The sequence below is a fragment of the Lycium barbarum genome, chromosome 5, assembly GCF_019175385.1.
Source record: "Lycium barbarum isolate Lr01 chromosome 5, ASM1917538v2, whole genome shotgun sequence".
NCBI classification, from domain to species: Eukaryota; Viridiplantae; Streptophyta; class Magnoliopsida; order Solanales; family Solanaceae; genus Lycium; species Lycium barbarum.
Genome location: NC_083341.1, coordinates 133,796,964 through 133,814,419, shown reverse-complemented (window position 1 = coordinate 133,814,419; position 17,456 = coordinate 133,796,964). Strand labels below are relative to the sequence as shown.

At 36.6% G+C, this 17,456-nt stretch overlaps 1 pseudogene; it reads right to left on the bottom strand.

The window, feature by feature from the left end:
• Positions 1-3,512: 3,512 nt before the first annotated feature.
• Positions 3,513-17,456, bottom strand: part of LOC132641661 (protein DETOXIFICATION 14-like) — a 48,588-nt pseudogene continuing 34,644 nt past the window's right edge.

Sequence of the window (17,456 nt, the reverse complement as noted above, 5' to 3'; positions counted from 1 at the left end):
GCAAGAATTACGAGTATCGACATAATGATGGCTTAATGACATTTTGGAGAAGAGTTATAATTTCCCTTATGTATTCATGCCTCACGTTTCACGCTCAAGTTCATGTATTCGCTACTCATGTCCATGTTTAGGCACTGATGCTTTCATGAAACTACGTCATGTCAGATTTCCATGTTCCATGTCATGTTTCTTCACGTTCATATATTCAAGTTATGTCCAACCATATCCTTTACCAAGACCCATCATTCGAGGACGAATGATCCCAAGGGGGAGATATTGTAACACCTCGTGCATTCGGGTTAAGATTTGTATTATAAGATGGGGGTATAATGAACCCAATTTTAGTAGTGTATAAATGGTGTTTGAAACCCAATCAAAACTTGAGAAGAGTCTTTGGGCAAAACAAAGTTGTAAACCACTCTACGGGGCATGTTTGCAAGTGAGTTTATAGATGGCCTTACTTCCAACGACCATAACCCCATTATTAATTTGGAATTTGGGAAGACTTTCTTGATGAAAGTTGTATCCCTTTGAAATAGCTTTCCAACGGTATATTATGGGCCTCAAACGGACATCTGTGCAAAGTGTTATGCCCATTATACGACAGACTGTCCGAGCAGAAGAATTTTGACGGACCATTTGACGGTCCGTAAAACATTATACGGTCCGTAAAATTGACTCAGACCACCGTAAAATGAGCACAGAATGTCCAAATCACTGGAATGGTTTTACGGTAAGTTATACGGTCCGTAAAACCATTATACGGGACGTAAAATACACCGTAAAATGAGCACAGAATGTCCAAATCACTGGAATGGTTTTACGGTGAGTTATACGGTCCGTAAAACCATTATACGGAACGTAAAAATGGGCGTAGAATTGCCCGATGGGTCAGATTTTAAGATGTTAATAAGAGACCCAAACCCATTTTGTTTCATTCCCATTTCTCCTACACGACTCAAGGGTTCTCTAGAGCCATCCAAACACTTCATATGCAAGAATCCAAGTGAAACAAAAGATCCACTTCATCAATCCACCAAAACTAAGTGTGAGAAACACATCAAATCCATTCAAGTCAAGAAATTCCATGGAAGGTGGAACTAGGGTTTTGTTCAAGTGAAGCATTTCAACTCAAGGCTTATTCCTACAATAACTAAGGTAAGTTTTATGATGTTTCCTGATGATTAAAGTGTTGATAAGTTCTTGGGAGAATAATAAATGGGTTTGATAAAGAAAATTATATGAACTATGCTAGGGTTTTTGGATTGTTGACTTGGGATTGTTGTATTCATATGGGTGATGAAGAATGATGTCAATTACATCTAATTGAGATTGTAGAATCAGCTAGAAGTAATAGAATGGGGATTGGGGGAAGAAAACACCATTAATGAAGGTTGTGGAGCTTCATGCCCACCAAGTGTTTGATAAAATGCTTAGATGAACAAAACATGAATATTGTTGCTAATATAGAGTCCCTATGACCTGTATTGCTATAGATTAAAGTTGAAGGGATTGAAGGACATTGTGATACACTCAAAAGCAGGAAGTTAAGGTATGTAGAACTTCCATCCACATGTGGGAATCTCTACGTTCTTCCCCATGATCCGTTTCGTAAAAATCTATGAAGTTCAAATCCTAGGGCATTAAATCCAACATATTGGTAGCCCGTAATTATGTATGTATGTACACGAATTTCGTATCTATGTTCGTTATTGTATTCCTAATCTTCCATTATTGATATTAGGAATCCCAGCTTAATCCATGAATCATGAATTCCTCCTCATGTGTTCTCATTACGTTCATATGAAACTTTATGATTTTATCTAGCAAGTTACAAGCATGTTTTCAAGTCAATTATATATATGATTTCGAAATATTCTTATTACTCATGAATCAAGAACATGTTTGCAAGATTATGACAAGTTATCTTATGAAACTATTTTACAAGATTATTTCATGAAACCATGTTTACAAGTTATTTCGTGAAATCATGATTACAAGACAAGTACAAGTTAATTCACGAAACCATGTTACAAGTTATTTCGTGGAATCATGATTACAAGTTAATTCACGAAAATCATGGGCTTCTTAGCCAATTATATTATGTTCATGTTTTTGGGAGTTGCACGAATTACCGAGAAGGCTCAGATAGCCTGAAACTATGTAGCCACCATAGGACAAGGATCGCTCCGCCCAGTTAGGACGATACCTTAATTTCACACTGAATGGTTCCATCAGGTACGTTATTACCTTATACCCTGGCAAGGTATAGGGGCTCTGCTGGTCCGGCGAGGTACCAGACTCCACGTATCCACGTGGTGATATCATGTTGTCGGTTTATGAAATGATCTCCCCACTTATCATGTTTTACTCATGTTATATATATATATATATATATACTCATGCTCATGCTCATGTTTATGTCCAAGTTTTCAGTTTCAGTTCTTATCATGTTATTCCATGTCCCATGTTGTTTCTTCCGGTTGCTTTACATACCAGTACATTCAATGTGCTGACGTCCCCTTTTTATTGCCCGGGGGCCTGCATTTCACGATGCAGGTATTGATATACAGGACGACACATCTGCTCAGTAGGACAACATTCGTATCAGCTTATTGGTGAGCCCCATCTCATTCGGGGTTTAGTTAACTTTTGTTTTATGATTAATTATGCATCTAAAGGTATGCTGGGGGCCTTGTCCCAGTAAGTATGTTTTTCAGTCAGACTCATGATAGAGGTTTCATAGACTAGACAAGTCAGTTATATCATGTCAGACATTTGGAGTCGTATAGCCATTTTGGCTCACTCATGTTTAAACAAGTATTTTATTAAGTATTATGACTTAACATGTTTTATAAAGGCTCATCATGCATTCACGTTATATTCCGCATATGTTATGTATCATGATGATTCAGCAAGCCATGTGGTTCGCTCGGTCACATGCAGTCAGGCACCGAGTGTCGTGTTACGTTCAGGCCATGGTTCGGGGCGTGACATTATGGTCCCTATGCTGCCTGAATCTGAATTAGTTATCTGGGTTCCAAATACTAGATAGCTATAAAAAATAAATAATAAGCCACTTATGAAATAACAAAAAGCCTTCAAATTATTTGGTCTTTGTGGACTAGTACTAATTAGCATATGCATGATTTTGCTCATTCGCAGGCAATTCTTCATACACTACTCGACCGAGGAGTCTGAAGTCAAACCCCCATATGTTGTAGGAGTACTTATTTATTAGAGAAATTTTTGTAAATTTTTCATAAAAGTAGTTTAAATATGAAAGAATTACGACTTCCATAGTTATGCCACATTTTTCTTCTTCTTTTTTTCTCATGGATTCCGATCCTCTTCTTTTTCCAGTGTTAATTTTTTTGAAATATAACACTATTACAGATTGAATTGGACATCTTGTCAATAGCTTCAATGTTGAGTTAGTGAAATCGTCGCAGTGAATTAGGTATTAATTTGACAATATTAATTTCTGATTGAATCTCTAATAATATATCTCATTAGTGTTCAATTGTATAAAAAGTATATTCCTACGGATCGTTCAGTTTACCGTCACAAGCTGCAAGAGAAATAAAAAGAGTGTCATTTATTAAACACCTGTCCCCAAAAAAAGGTGACAAGCGGCAAAAATTTCACTAAATTGGAACCTCTCTATTTTCTTTTAGTTCAACCTTCTGTAACTCCTTCAAGACTTTCAACAGTGAGTAGTTGAATTCATCTATAGGCCTCTCAATTACATCAGCCTGTGATCAATAGATAATTTTTCATCAGCAAGAAGCCTCTCCCTTGCCATTGCAGCTTGTTTTTTCCAATTTGTGCAGCAAGTGATCACAGAGAGTAGAATAGTCTGCAGAGCTGCACCAGAAAGTATGCCGATCCACAACCCTTTCCCCCGAAAATTGAGCCAAAAAGCCAATGAAGCAGCAATAGGAATTCCACATAGGTAAAATGAAGCAAGATTGACATAGGCTCCGATATGCTGCCAACCACATCCCCTCGCGACACCTAGAATGTGCATAATACCACAATTAGTCATACACCCGTTCTTGACATGTATCTGTAATTTGTTAGTGGCGGATTCAACAATTTATATATATGCACGTTAAGAAAGAATTCACCAATATGCATCGTACAATTTTCTAGCAAAGGGAATTCAATTGAACCCCCTAGGTAAATGTAGCTCCGCCACCGGTATTTGTTACATTTGCTTGTAGTAACTTGATGTGGAAAAAGTCTAACCAATATACAGTCAAACCTCTCTATAAAGGCGTTGTTTGTTCCGCTATTTTTTGGCTGCCACAGCGAAAATACTGTTATAGAGAACATATAATATAACATAACATGAAAAATCGGTTCCAAAAAATATTTGGCCGTTATAGTGAAATGTTGTTATAGAGAGGTTTGACTGTACATAGTACAATTTTCCGGCAAAGGGAATTCAGTTGAGCCCCTTTTTGGTACGTAATGTGGCTCTGCCACTGGTATCTGTTACCTTTTCTTGTAGTAACTTGATGTGGAAAAAGATTAACCAATATACATGGTACAATTTTCTGGCAAAAGGGATCTGAAACTCGTAGGTGTTACATTTTCTTCTAGTAACTAGATGTGGAAAAAGTCTAACCTGAAAGGATTCCTTGCAAGCTGTCAGTTATGACCGATAGACATAGAAGAGGAGCCATGCTTGCAACATAGTCCACGACTTCCTTCTCGTTGCTGAAAATGTAGCCAAATACGTTTCGACAGGCAAATAGAGTTGTGCTTACTAATAGTCTCTGTGGCTGTTATGAGCATTACAGAAACCACGGAGACACGAGCTCCTTGAGGATTTCCAGCTCCTAATTGATTAGAAACTCGAGTGCTGAAAGTAAACAGGAAGTTCAATATCCACATATTTGAGAAACAACCCACATGGACGTGAAAAGTTGGATTAAATTCATACCTTACAGCACCAGAGAGACCATATGGAATTGCATAAAGGGTTGAAATGGTGTTCAGGCTGCAAAATGGAATGTCACAATAAATTAGCAATTCTAGGACCTTTTAGATAATATTACTAACTGAACTAATCATTTACGAGAGAGATTCAGAACATACCATATGGATAGCACTGAAGTTTCAAGTTGGGGATTCGGTAATAGCCCGGATAGCAAGATAAGCAGCTCAAATGACCACCATTGAAGACTACAAAATACAACACGTAGCATGCATTTTGTCGAAAATACATGCGAAAAAAGTTTAATTAAAATATTAAAATAGACGGAGGGAGGTTGCAGAAGTACCAAATCATGATGGCAGAAGGGATGGCAAATCGAAAAAACTCTCCCATTCCCGTGACGATCTCCCATGACATTGGTGCACGGGTTTTTGCACAAGCAGAATTCAACCTCATGTACGAAGCAAGGATTATCACATTCAACCACATCGATATACCAATAGCCACCGCCGCACCAATATTACCTAAGCCAGAGTAAAACACTAGCACCCAAGACAATGGTATGTGGAAGCATATCGTAATGCAAGAGCTTATGAGCATTGGAGCAATCATACTTTGCATCTGAAAGTACCGAACAAGTGCCTGAAGATTCGCATAAGCAAAGAGAGCAGGAATAAGCCACTTAATGAACTTTCCGGCTTCGTGAGAAATCTGAGGATCTTGCCCGATGAATGTAAGCAACTTTCCCATATATATCCATAAGACCATGAGAGGAATGCAAACAATGAAGAGAGACAAAATGGCTGTATATGTTTGAGTACCAAGTCTTTGGTATTGCTTAGCTCCGAAAGCCTGTCCGCAAAGAGTTTCTAGTGCACTGGCCATTCCTAACTACACGGCACATTTAAATTTTAGTCAGTGGAGAGGCACAAAAAATGGTTAAAAAAACAGTTATTACTACACAGTTTGTTCATTTATAAAGCAAAGAAAAACTTATCAGCTCTATTTTGTGGAAAACCAAAGCTTGTTAATCACACTAGAATTACAACTATGCCCTCTAAGTTGAAAAAATAAAACAGTAAAAAAAGACTGCCTTTAAACTCTAGTTCAAACACATTCTTATTCTTCTTTGGTTTCTCCTTGGCCTTCCTTTACTTATGTTTTACCTTAATCCCATTCAATTTTTCTCTTCATGTGAAGACTGAAAGCTAGAGAACAAACAAAAAGGGAATAACCAAATTGAATCTATTCAACTAAATACTTTATATCTTCATTGCTTAAAGTTTATACAATGCCTGCTCAACAACACCCCCCCCCCCCCCAACAAAAAAACCCACTTCTTCCCCTCCCCACACACCCCCAAAGACCATTTCTATTCCTGCTGATGCTGAAATATAACAACCTCGCAGACATCAAAATACTGTAGTAAGTTCCCAAAATTGTAAACATTACAAGTTATAGAAAGAAGAAAGAGTTTAAGTTTTATCCACTCGATATTTATTATAGACCGAGAACCTGCTACAACCAGTTAAATTCCACTGATAGTGTACAAGTAGACCAACAACTATATGTAACTAAGTCTAACTAACTAAGTCTAACTTATAAACATCGTCTTCGACAATGTAATAATTTTTAACACTATCAAATCACCTAAAGCATATATACAGGTAACTCCCCATAAAAAGTGAGATTTGCATCTTGAAAATAAGGCGTGTGACCTACTATAAAGGTGAAAGTGACCTGACAATGAGCGTATATAGGTTAAACTCCATGTAACTTTTCATGTTAAGCCTACTATAGTTTCCTGAAAACCAAGAGTGTGAACCTAACACTTAAATCCAAATACAAGAAACAACCATAGATGGGAAGTTTACACTATCAGGTCACCTGAAACATATATACATGTAACTTCCAATAAGAAGTAAAATTTCTGAACTTGAAAATAAGACATGTTACCTGTTATAAAGTATAAAGTAAAGGTTAACCTGACAATCGGTGCATATAAGTTAAATTCTATGTAACTATAACTCTCCATGTTAACCTACTATAGTTATCTGGAAAATAGAGTTTGAACCTACTATAATTGGTCAAATTGCACTTATATTGTCAGCAGGGACGGAGGTAGATGCCCATGCTTTTGCCCAAACAGTAGAATTGTTTTAGGATATTCATTTAATATTAAATATGTACAGATTAAATTTAGAATTAAATTATTGCTTGAAGTCGTTCTAAAATCCAGAACCAATAAAATAGAAATCCTGACTCCCCCTCTGATTGTCCATGCACGTAACCAAAGAAAGGATCATAAATAGGTACTCACAAGAAAGCTGAACCCAGTAACTGCAGCAAGAGAAAGAGCAAGGGCAGTACTTGAGAGAGAAAGTTCACCCAAATGACCAACCATCATTAATGATATAACTTGCAAGAAATACTGTGAAAGTGTCACTGCTATCATTGGACCAGCCAAATAACCAACTTCTTTTGCTTCCTCCCAAATTACTTCCCATCTCAATTCAACACTATCCTTATGATTTCCTCTTTCTTTCAATAACAATCCTTCTTCTATATTCTCCATAAAAAAAAAAAAAAAAAAGAGTCTTGAACTTGTAAAAAGACCCCTTTTGGAAACAGATTGTGAAAATTCAAGATTTATAAAAAGGGAGAGGAAAGCAAAGAGACCCCTTATGAAAACACCTTGTAAAGAAGCCTTTTTGGAAAAAGACTGTGAAACAACTTGAATTATTATGAGAGAGGAGAAAACAGAAAGAAAAAAGTCAAGTTGGGTGGCAGTGTGGCAGAGAAAGTCAAGAAGTTTGGCAATTTTGTTATGTAAATGATACTATTGGTTTGTCTGTGTAGGTGTTTTTCAGTCTTGCTGACTGTTTCTGGGATTGTAGTTTGGCCAATTAAAGTAACTTTTCAGCAGGTCACCTAAAATATATATTTATATATACAGGTAAAATTGAGCTTAACTTGTATAAATCAACATCCATATTGCAATAATTTTTAACACTATCAGATTATCCAAAAAATATATAAGTAACTCTCTATTAAAAGTGAGATCTGCAATTTTGAAAATAAGATGTGCTATCCGTTATAAAGGTAAAGGTGATGTGACAGTGGGGATATATAAGTTAAACTCTGTGCATCTCTTCATGTAAAGCTGAGTCCAGAACCAAAATGCCCAAAAAAAAAAAACCATTTTGAATCAAAATGCCTCAACAAAAAAAAAAGTTACAAAAGTAACACGGCTGCAAGTTTTGTCACGCCCCGAACCATGGCCTGAACGTAACACGGCACTCGGTGCCTGACTGCATGTGACCGAGCGAACCACATGGCTTGCTGAATCATCATGATACATAACATATGCGGAATATAACGTGAATGCATGATGAGCCTTTATAAAACATGTTAAGTCATAATACTTAATAAAATACTTGTTTAAACATGAGTGAGCCAAAATGGCTATACGACTCCAAATGTCTAACATGACATAACTGACTTGTCTAGTCTATGAAACCTCTATCATGAGTCTGACTGAAAAAAAAAAAAAACATACTTACTGGGACAAGGCCCCCAGCATACCTTTAGATGCATAATTAATCATAAAACAAAAGTTGACTAAACCCCGAATGAGATGGGGCTCACCAATAATCTGATACGAATGTTGTCCTACTGAGCAGATGTGTCGTCCTGTATATCAGTACCTACATCGTGAAATGCAGGCCCCCGAGCAATAAAAGGGGACGTCAGTACATTGAATGTACTGGTATGTAAAGCAACCGAAAGAAACAACATGGGACATGGAATAACATGATAAGAACTGAAACTGAAAACTTGGACATGAACATGAGCATGAGCATGAGTACATATATATATATAACATGAGTAAAACATGATAAGTAGGGAGAGCATTTCATAAACCGACACATGATATCACCACGTGGATACGTGGAGTCTGGTACCTCGCCGGACCAGCAGAGCCCCTATACCTTGCCAGGGTATAAGGTAGTAACGTACCTGATGGAACCATTCAGTGTGAAATTAAGGTATCGTCCTAACTGGGCGGAGCGATCCTTGTCCTATGGTGGCTACATAGTTTCAGGCTATCTGAGCCTTCTCGGTAATTCGTGCAACTCCCAAAAACATAAACATAATATAATTGGCTAAGAAGCCCATGATTTTCGTGAATTAACTTGTAATCATGATTCCACGAAATAACTTGTAACATGGTTTCGTGAATTAACTTGTACTTGTCTTGTAATCATGATTTCACGAAATAACTTGTAAACATGGTTTCATGCAATAATTTTGTAAACATGGTTTCATGAAATAATCTTGTAAACATGGTTTCATGAAATAATCTTGTAAACATGATTTCATGAAATAATTTTGTAAACATGGTTTCATAAAATAATTTGTAAAATAGTTTCATAAGATAACTTGTCATAGTCTTGCAAACATGTTCTTGATTCATGAGTAATAAGAATATTTCGAAATCATATATATAATTGACTTGAAAACATGCTTGTAACTTGCTAGATAAAATCATAAAGTTTCATGTAAACATATTGAGAACACATGAGGAAGAATTCATGATTCATGTATTAAGCTAAGATTCCTAATATCCGTAATGGAAGATTAGGAATACAATAACGAACATAGATACAAGATTCATGTACATAAATACATAAATACGGGCTACCAATATGTTGAGTTTAATGCCCTAGGATTTGAACTTCATAGATTTTAAGAACGGATCATGGGGAAGAACGTAGAGATTCCCACATGTGGATGGAGGTTCTACATACCTTAACTTCCTGCTTTTGAGCGTATCACAATGTCCTTCAATCCCTTCAACTTTAATCTATAGCAATACAAGTCATAGAGACTCTATATTAGCAATAATATCCATGTTTTGTTCATCTAAGCATTTTATCAAACACTTGGTGGGCATGAAGCTCCACAACCTTCATTAATGGTGTTTTCTTCACCCAATCCCCATTCTATTACTTCTAGGTCATTCTACAATCTTAATTAGATGTAATTAACATCATTCTTCATCACCCATATGAATACAACAATCCCAAGTCAACAATTCAAAAACTCTAGCATAGTTCATATAATTCTCTTTATCAAATCCACTTACTATTCTCCCAAGAACTTATCAACACTTTAATCATCATGAAACATCATAAAACTTACCTTAGTTATTGTAGGAATAAGCCTTGAATTGAAATGCTTCACTTGAACAAAACCCTAGTTCCACCTTCCATGGAATTTCTTGACTTGAATGGATTTGATGTGTTTCTCACACTTAGTTTTGTGGATTGATGAAGTGGATCTTTAGTTTCACTTGGATTCTTGCATATGAAGTGTTTGGATGGCTCTAGAGAACCCTTGAGTCGTGGAGGAGAAATGGGAATGAAAAAAAATGGGTTTGGGTCTCTTATTAACATCTTAAAATCTGACCATCGGGCAATTCTACGCCCATTTTTACGTTCCGTATAATGGTTTTACGGACCGTATAACTCACCGTAAAACCATTCCAGTGATTTGGACATTCTGTGCTCATTTTACGGTGGGTTTTACGTCTCGTATAATGGTTTTACGGACCGTATAACTTACCGTAAAACCATTCCAGTGATTTGGACATTCTGTGCTCATTTTACGGTGGTCTGAGTCAATTTTACGGACCGTATAATTGTTTTACGGACCGTAAAATTGAACCGTAAAATTGACCAACAAAATATCATTCTCTGTGACCATTTGACGGACCGTATAAATGTTTTACGGACCGTCAAAATGTTTTACGGACCGTCAAATGGTCCGTCAAAATTCTTCTGCTCGGACAGTCTGTCGTATAATAGGCATAACTCTTTGCACAGATGTCCGTTTAAGGCCCATAATATACCGTTGGAAAGATATTTCAAAGGGATACAACTTTCATCAAGGAAGTTTTCCCAAATTCCAAATTAATAATGGGGTTATGGTCGTTGGAAGTAAGATCATCTATAAACTCACTTGCAAACATGCCCCATAGAGTGGCTTCCAACTTTTCTTTGCTCAAAAACATTTCTTATGACATAATTGGTTTTCAAAACACTTCCTATAACCGTCATATTGGTTCCATTATATTATCATCTTATGATTCAAACTTTTCGTCCGAAGTTACGAGGTGTTACAAGATCCTCTAGCAGCAGCAGCCCGTCCTCTACGCGCACGGCTTCCTCCGACAGCACGGCGTCCTCTGCCAACACGGCCTCCTCCTTTGGGAGCAACCGGTCCTCCTCCTGGCACTGCCTGATACTCAGCCTCCGGAACAAGCTCCTTTGTGCGTCTGATCTCGCCTGCTTGCCGGATACCATCCTCGGATATCCGTACCATCTCCGCTGCAAGCCCCGCAAGCCCAGGGTAAGGCATATGCTCTAACCCCAAGATGCGTAAACACTGTATGGCCACCAGCTGCATTTGTGTTCAACAGAAAAAAAAAATTATTTTTAAAACGTAACAATTAAAGCAATTAAATAAATCTAAATACGATAAACTTACCAATGCCTCGTACTGTCCCGCGAGTGCTGAGTATCTACATCCCTATGGGGACGCAAAGCTGGGTTGCCGATCAATCAGCGTGTAATCTGATTATTGATAAGTTGGTATTTTACCAACTTATCTCTTCTTTAATCTTATATTTTTGCTATATTTGCTTGAGAAAATAGTGTATTTAATATCATTTACATCTATTTTACAGGTTTATGTGATTTAGAAGTGATCGGAAGAAACCAAGTGAAAATAAAGTCAAAAAGAGGTCAAATTGGACAAAACTGCACAGTTTTGCAAAACTGTCAAAAGTGGACAGTTTTGCAAAAATGGGACAGATTTGCAAAAAACGGGCAGAACTGCAAAAACGAAAATCTGGGGCATATTTTGTCATTTTTTGGACTTGGAAAAATTGGGAAACATAAAAGGAAGACTAGGGGGCAAAACATTTTCTCTTTGGCATAACACATAAACTTGGAGGCTAGGGTTTCATCACCAACACCATTGGAGGAGAAGATTGGAAGCACTTTAATGAGATATTTCTTAATCCTTTCTTCAATTCCTTGTTTTGTATTGAATATTTATGTGTGTAGTATTTCATTTCAATACTTGAACCTTGTTTATGGAAGTATACATTATTTAAGTTTGGATTGAATCTCTTGTTTTGCTTATGTGTCGAATGATTTTATTCCTAATGAAGTGGGTTATTGTTTCTTTAATTAATCTCATTTTGAATGATTCTTAAGGGAGTAGCTAACCCTAAGACTTGCCCATTTATTTCGATTTAAACTTGGAAGAGGCAAACTCGGGATTGGGAAAGATTAATTAACAAGAATTTGGGGCGTTAACCCTCATCTAATGGAAATCGACCTAGGGATAGGCGACACCACTTGTAGCCATATTCGGGTGTTCTTAATGCTCCTAATTGCTTTAGGGATATTCAATTAGGTAGTCTAGTTAGTCTTCGGAAGAAGCTAATTTAGAGTCATTATCCGAGGCTAAGTAATATAAACTCACCATTATTTGTAAATCATGAAGTACATTGGATCGCTACTTGAGCGTAGTTTCCCTTGTATCCATGCTTGTGGCCATTGATCATTTTACTTGCTTTCTAGGTTAGTTTACATTTTTGCATTAGTTATACTTTTCTCCAAAAACCAAAATATTATCTATTGTTTGGCATAGCTATCTATTATTGGTGATAATTCCTACTTTTCCTAATCGTCTATATATTGTTCTCTGTGGGATTCGACCCCGACTCATAGTTGGGTAAACTATATTTGCATACGACCGTGCTCATTCTAATTAATATGGTGGATTTGGACGTTATCAAAAATGGCGCCGTTGCCGGGGAACAATTTGGCTTATTTGGGTTAGTTTGGGATTTAAGCTAACTAGCTTTGGTCCAAACTTTCTTTGCTTTATAAAAAAAAAAAAAAAAAAAAAAAAAAAAAAAAAAAAACTGTCCAGTTTCTAAAAAAATGTCCAGTTTCTGAAAAACTGTCCAGTTTTTGCTTCTGCAAAACTGTCCAGTTTCTGAAAAACTGTCCAGATTTTGCTTCTGCAAAACTGTCCAGTTTTTGCTTCTGCTAAAAATAAAAATAAAAAAATGGCATCATATAATAAAAATTGGTTGGATGGTAGTTGTTCATACTTTGATGACCCATGTCCATATTGTGGAGGACCTCACTTTTGGCAAGATTGTGAAAATGCTCCCGGGAGAGAGATGTGTGCACCGTCTCAATCCTATGATGGGAATATTTGTAATATATGTGGTGGTCAAAATGGACATTGGAGTGATTGTCCTAATTATTTTTCTTCCCCTCCCCCAAGTTGTTCTAATGAAAATACTAGTTGTGCTTTTGAGTTTGATAGGAACAATGATATGGCAAACGAAGGGCAATGTACCGGATATGAAGGTGTCATGGAATTGCTCCAAGCATACTTTGACCGGGAAAGGGAGGAGGAGCGAGAACTCATCGGGCAATCCATTTTAGAAATGAACAAATCACTTGAGGATGAAATTTTTTCAATTTCCATGGATGTGCCTATTCCTCAAAATGAAGTAGTTGAAGAAGAGATTTCAAATTTACAAGATGAGCCCGAAAATTCTTGTGACCACAACAAGAGTTGTGAAATTGAAGAAGTGGTTCAACTTGAAGAAAATGAGCTAAGTCATAAAGAAGAAATCTCCAATTCTCGAAAAGAGGAAATTGAGAAAATGTTGAGTGGCATTATGGGGAGAAATGAAAAATATGAAAAAATTGTGACCAAATGGTGGGAAGTAGTTCAAAATGGAGATGATGAAGCTATCCAAAACATGAATTTCACCATGTTAGGATTTTTACAAGCTTTGACGATTCTCACCATGAAGAAAAACTTGACAAAGTGGATATTGTGAGCCAAGATTGGCTAATGAATCAAGCTCAACATCTTGAAGTCTATGGGGATCACCGTGAAGGCTTTCCACGGATGATGGAAGAATATCTAAAAATGCATGTTGAGCAAAGTCAAGAAGTAGAGCTACTTGAAATTGCTATCCGAGAATTGAAGACCGAGTTGAATGCAAAAGTTGAAGCATGTGATGCTCAATATCAAAGGGTCATGGATTGTAATTTTGAGTTGGTTTCCAATGAAGAAGAGGTCAAGATTGATTTTCACGAGCTAATGATGTATTGCCTACCGACCAATCCAAAAATAATGCAAGATGCCGAAGTTGAAGAAATGATACTAGAGTTGCATAAAAAAGTTCATAAAATAGTTTTTGAAAACTCTAGTTCATTTTTGGGTGAGGATGTCAAAAGTCATGCAAGTTTGGAATTTGAGCGCATTGGACCACATTCTAACCATTTTTCAACATTGTGCTTGGTTGATGATATGGAAGTTGAACCAATCAAGCCAATGGAGATTTTTGGAGATGAAGAAGAAAGCGTTTTTATTTTGAAGTTTGCTATGCCAAGAAGACAAAATGGCATGCCTCACTTAAGGGCCAAGAAGTGCAAAATGCGACACCCGAGAGTTGGCCTTTTTGCTTTCCTACCACCGCCTCATGAGCATCACTGGAATCTTGATTCAAAGTTGGGGCGCAAATTCATATCTTCCAAATGGAGGGAAAAGTGGTAAAAGGTAACCGTCGTGTTGCGACGTTAACTTAAGCGCTTGGTGGGAGGCAACCCATCGTTTTAAAAATTTTAAATTATTTTTGAAATTTGATTTTTTGGAATAGTTTTGTTTATGGTTTTTGACTAATCTGCAAAGTTTCAGAATTTTTGGAGTTATTTTGAGCAGGTCGAATTTTCGGACAGCCCCAAACCAGTAGCTGCTGAAAATTGCAGAAACTGTCCAGTTTTTGCTTGTGCAGTGAGGACACTGCAATGTTTTTAGTTGGGGGTGGCATGTGGTAGTACATTATATTTTGATTATGCTTGATTGTGTGCCCTTGTCGGGCTTATTTTGTGACTGTTGGTGTGGCTGTGGATAAACGTTACAAATGGAACTTGCTCAAATTTTTGAAAATTTCGTTCTTTTTGCATGTTGTGGATTAGTCACTTTTGTTATTTTATTTCCGTTCTTAGTTAGGTAGTTTAGGAGTAAAAATGGTGTTGGGATGTGATTTTTTACCCCTTGGCTAATTTTTGGCTTGCTTGGTACCAACTTATTTAAACCTTAACATATGAACTCTTGATTTTTGAAAAAGAAAAATGATTGAAGTAAGGTTTCTTGTTGTGACTTTTAGATTTAATTTTTGGCTCTTACTTTCACTAATTAGTCTATTTAGGTTATGAGTGACTTTTTTGAGTTCATTTGTTTCAATTGGTTCTTGGATACATATTCTACTTGAGTTTTCATGTGCCATGTGTGATGAGGTTTATTTGTGAGTTCTTTTGCATTATTTGTGGTCTAGAACTTGCCCGGAATGAGTTTCAAGGCGAAATCCTAGACTACACTTGGTTTGAAAAATGATGTTACGCCTTCCTTGAACCACTTTTGTGCCTTAAATATCTTACCCTTGCATATTTTCCCTAGTCAACCCCTTTTAAGCCTTTAACCTTTTCTTTGTCAACCATGTTACAAGCTTTAACCTTTTGTTCTTCATTGATCCATCTTTTGGTACCCTACCTCCTTAAGTGCGTTGAAAGTGCAAACATAGGCGAAATGCCTAAGTTTGGGGGTGATGGTTGGAAAAAGTTGTTATGTGGGAGTTACTTTAAAGGCGAAAAAAAAAGAAAAAAAAATTGAACTGTTAAATGGTTGCCGTCGTTCAGTGTTACGGACCGTAACGTGTGTTACGGACCGTAACACCCATCGTAACACCATTAAATTTCCAAGTAAAATTTTTGGAAATTTGGATGACGTTACGGTGAGGTGTTACGGACCGTAACACCCATCGTAACACCATTAAAATTCCAAGTAAACTTTCTGGAAATTTGGGTGGTGTTACGGTGAGGTGTTACGGACCGTAACACGTGTGACGGTCCGTCGAATGAGTTACGGTTCCTGTGCTATAAATGAATAACTTGAGTTACGGTTGGAGATACGGCCCGTAACAAGATCGACGGTTCGTCGACGGTGTTACGGTGCAATGAAAAAAAAAACTAGTGTGTGAATAATGGGAAGACTAAGTGGTGAAATGAAAAATGAAGAAAGGGGTGGAAAATTTTCAAAGGAAGTGTGCTTTGATTGTTGAAAATTGTAGTGCTTAGGGAGGTTTTTGAGTCACTATTTCCAAATTATGTTTCTACCTTAACCAAAAGCCTACATTACAACCCTTTAAGTCCTAATTGATTTTGAACCAAGTGTGTCTATATTAATGGAGAAATACATGAAGGGCAAGCTTATGGTACTACTTGTGCAATTGAACATCTTTGTGAAAGAAGAGAGTTAATTCTTTCTATTTAATATCCCATTTGTGTTTTGAATTACATTTTCTAAGTGTGGGATTCTCTCTTGAGTGTGAGGGCACATGAGAATTTAAGTTGTGAAATTGTTCAATTTTCCAATTGAGAGGAATGAACAAAAGAAAGTTGTTTTGTGATAAGGAGGCAAATTTTGAAGCCTTAGTGTCATGACTTGATTGCTACTTTGATTAACTTGGTGTTTGAGCACTTGAAAAGAAAATGAAGTTTTTAAGAAGAAGTTGGTGATTCATATGTTTTGAATTAATTGTTAGTACCAATCAAAGTCATGTTTTTGTGCTTAAAGTAGACTTTTTAACTTGGTATGATGTTAGTGCACTATTGAGTCAATTCCTTAGAAAGAGATTTTATGTTTTGAACTGCTTGAGGATAAGCAATAGTTTAAGTTTGGGGGTTTGATAAGTTGGTATTTTACCAACTTATCTCTTCTTTAATCTTATATTTTTGCTATATTTGCTTGAGAAAATAGTGTATTTAATATCATTTACATCTATTTTACAGGTTTATGTGATTTAGAAGTGATCGGAAGAAACCAAGTGAAAATAAAGTCAAAAAGAGGTCAAATTGGACAAAACTGCACAGTTTTGCAAAACTGTCAAAAGTGGACAGTTTTGCAAAAATGGGACAGATTTGCAAAAAACGGGCAGAACTGCAAAAACGAAAATCTGGGGCATATTTTGTCATTTTTTGGACTTGGAAAAATTGGGAAACATAAAAGGAAGGCTAGGGGCAAAAGATTTTCATCTTTGGCATAACACATAAACTTGGAGGCTAGGGTTTCATCACCAACACCATTGGAGGAGAAGATTAGAAGCACTTAAATGAGATATTTCTTAATCCTTTCTTCAATTCCTTATTTTGTATTGAATATTTATGTGTGTAGTATTTCATTTCAATACTTGAACCTTGTTTATGGAAGCATACATTATTTAAGTTTGGATTGAATATCTTGTTTTGCTTATGTGTTGAATGATTTTATTCCTAATGAAGTGGGTTATTGTTTCTTTAATTAATCTCATTTTGAATGATTCTTAAGGGAGTAGCTAACCCTAAGA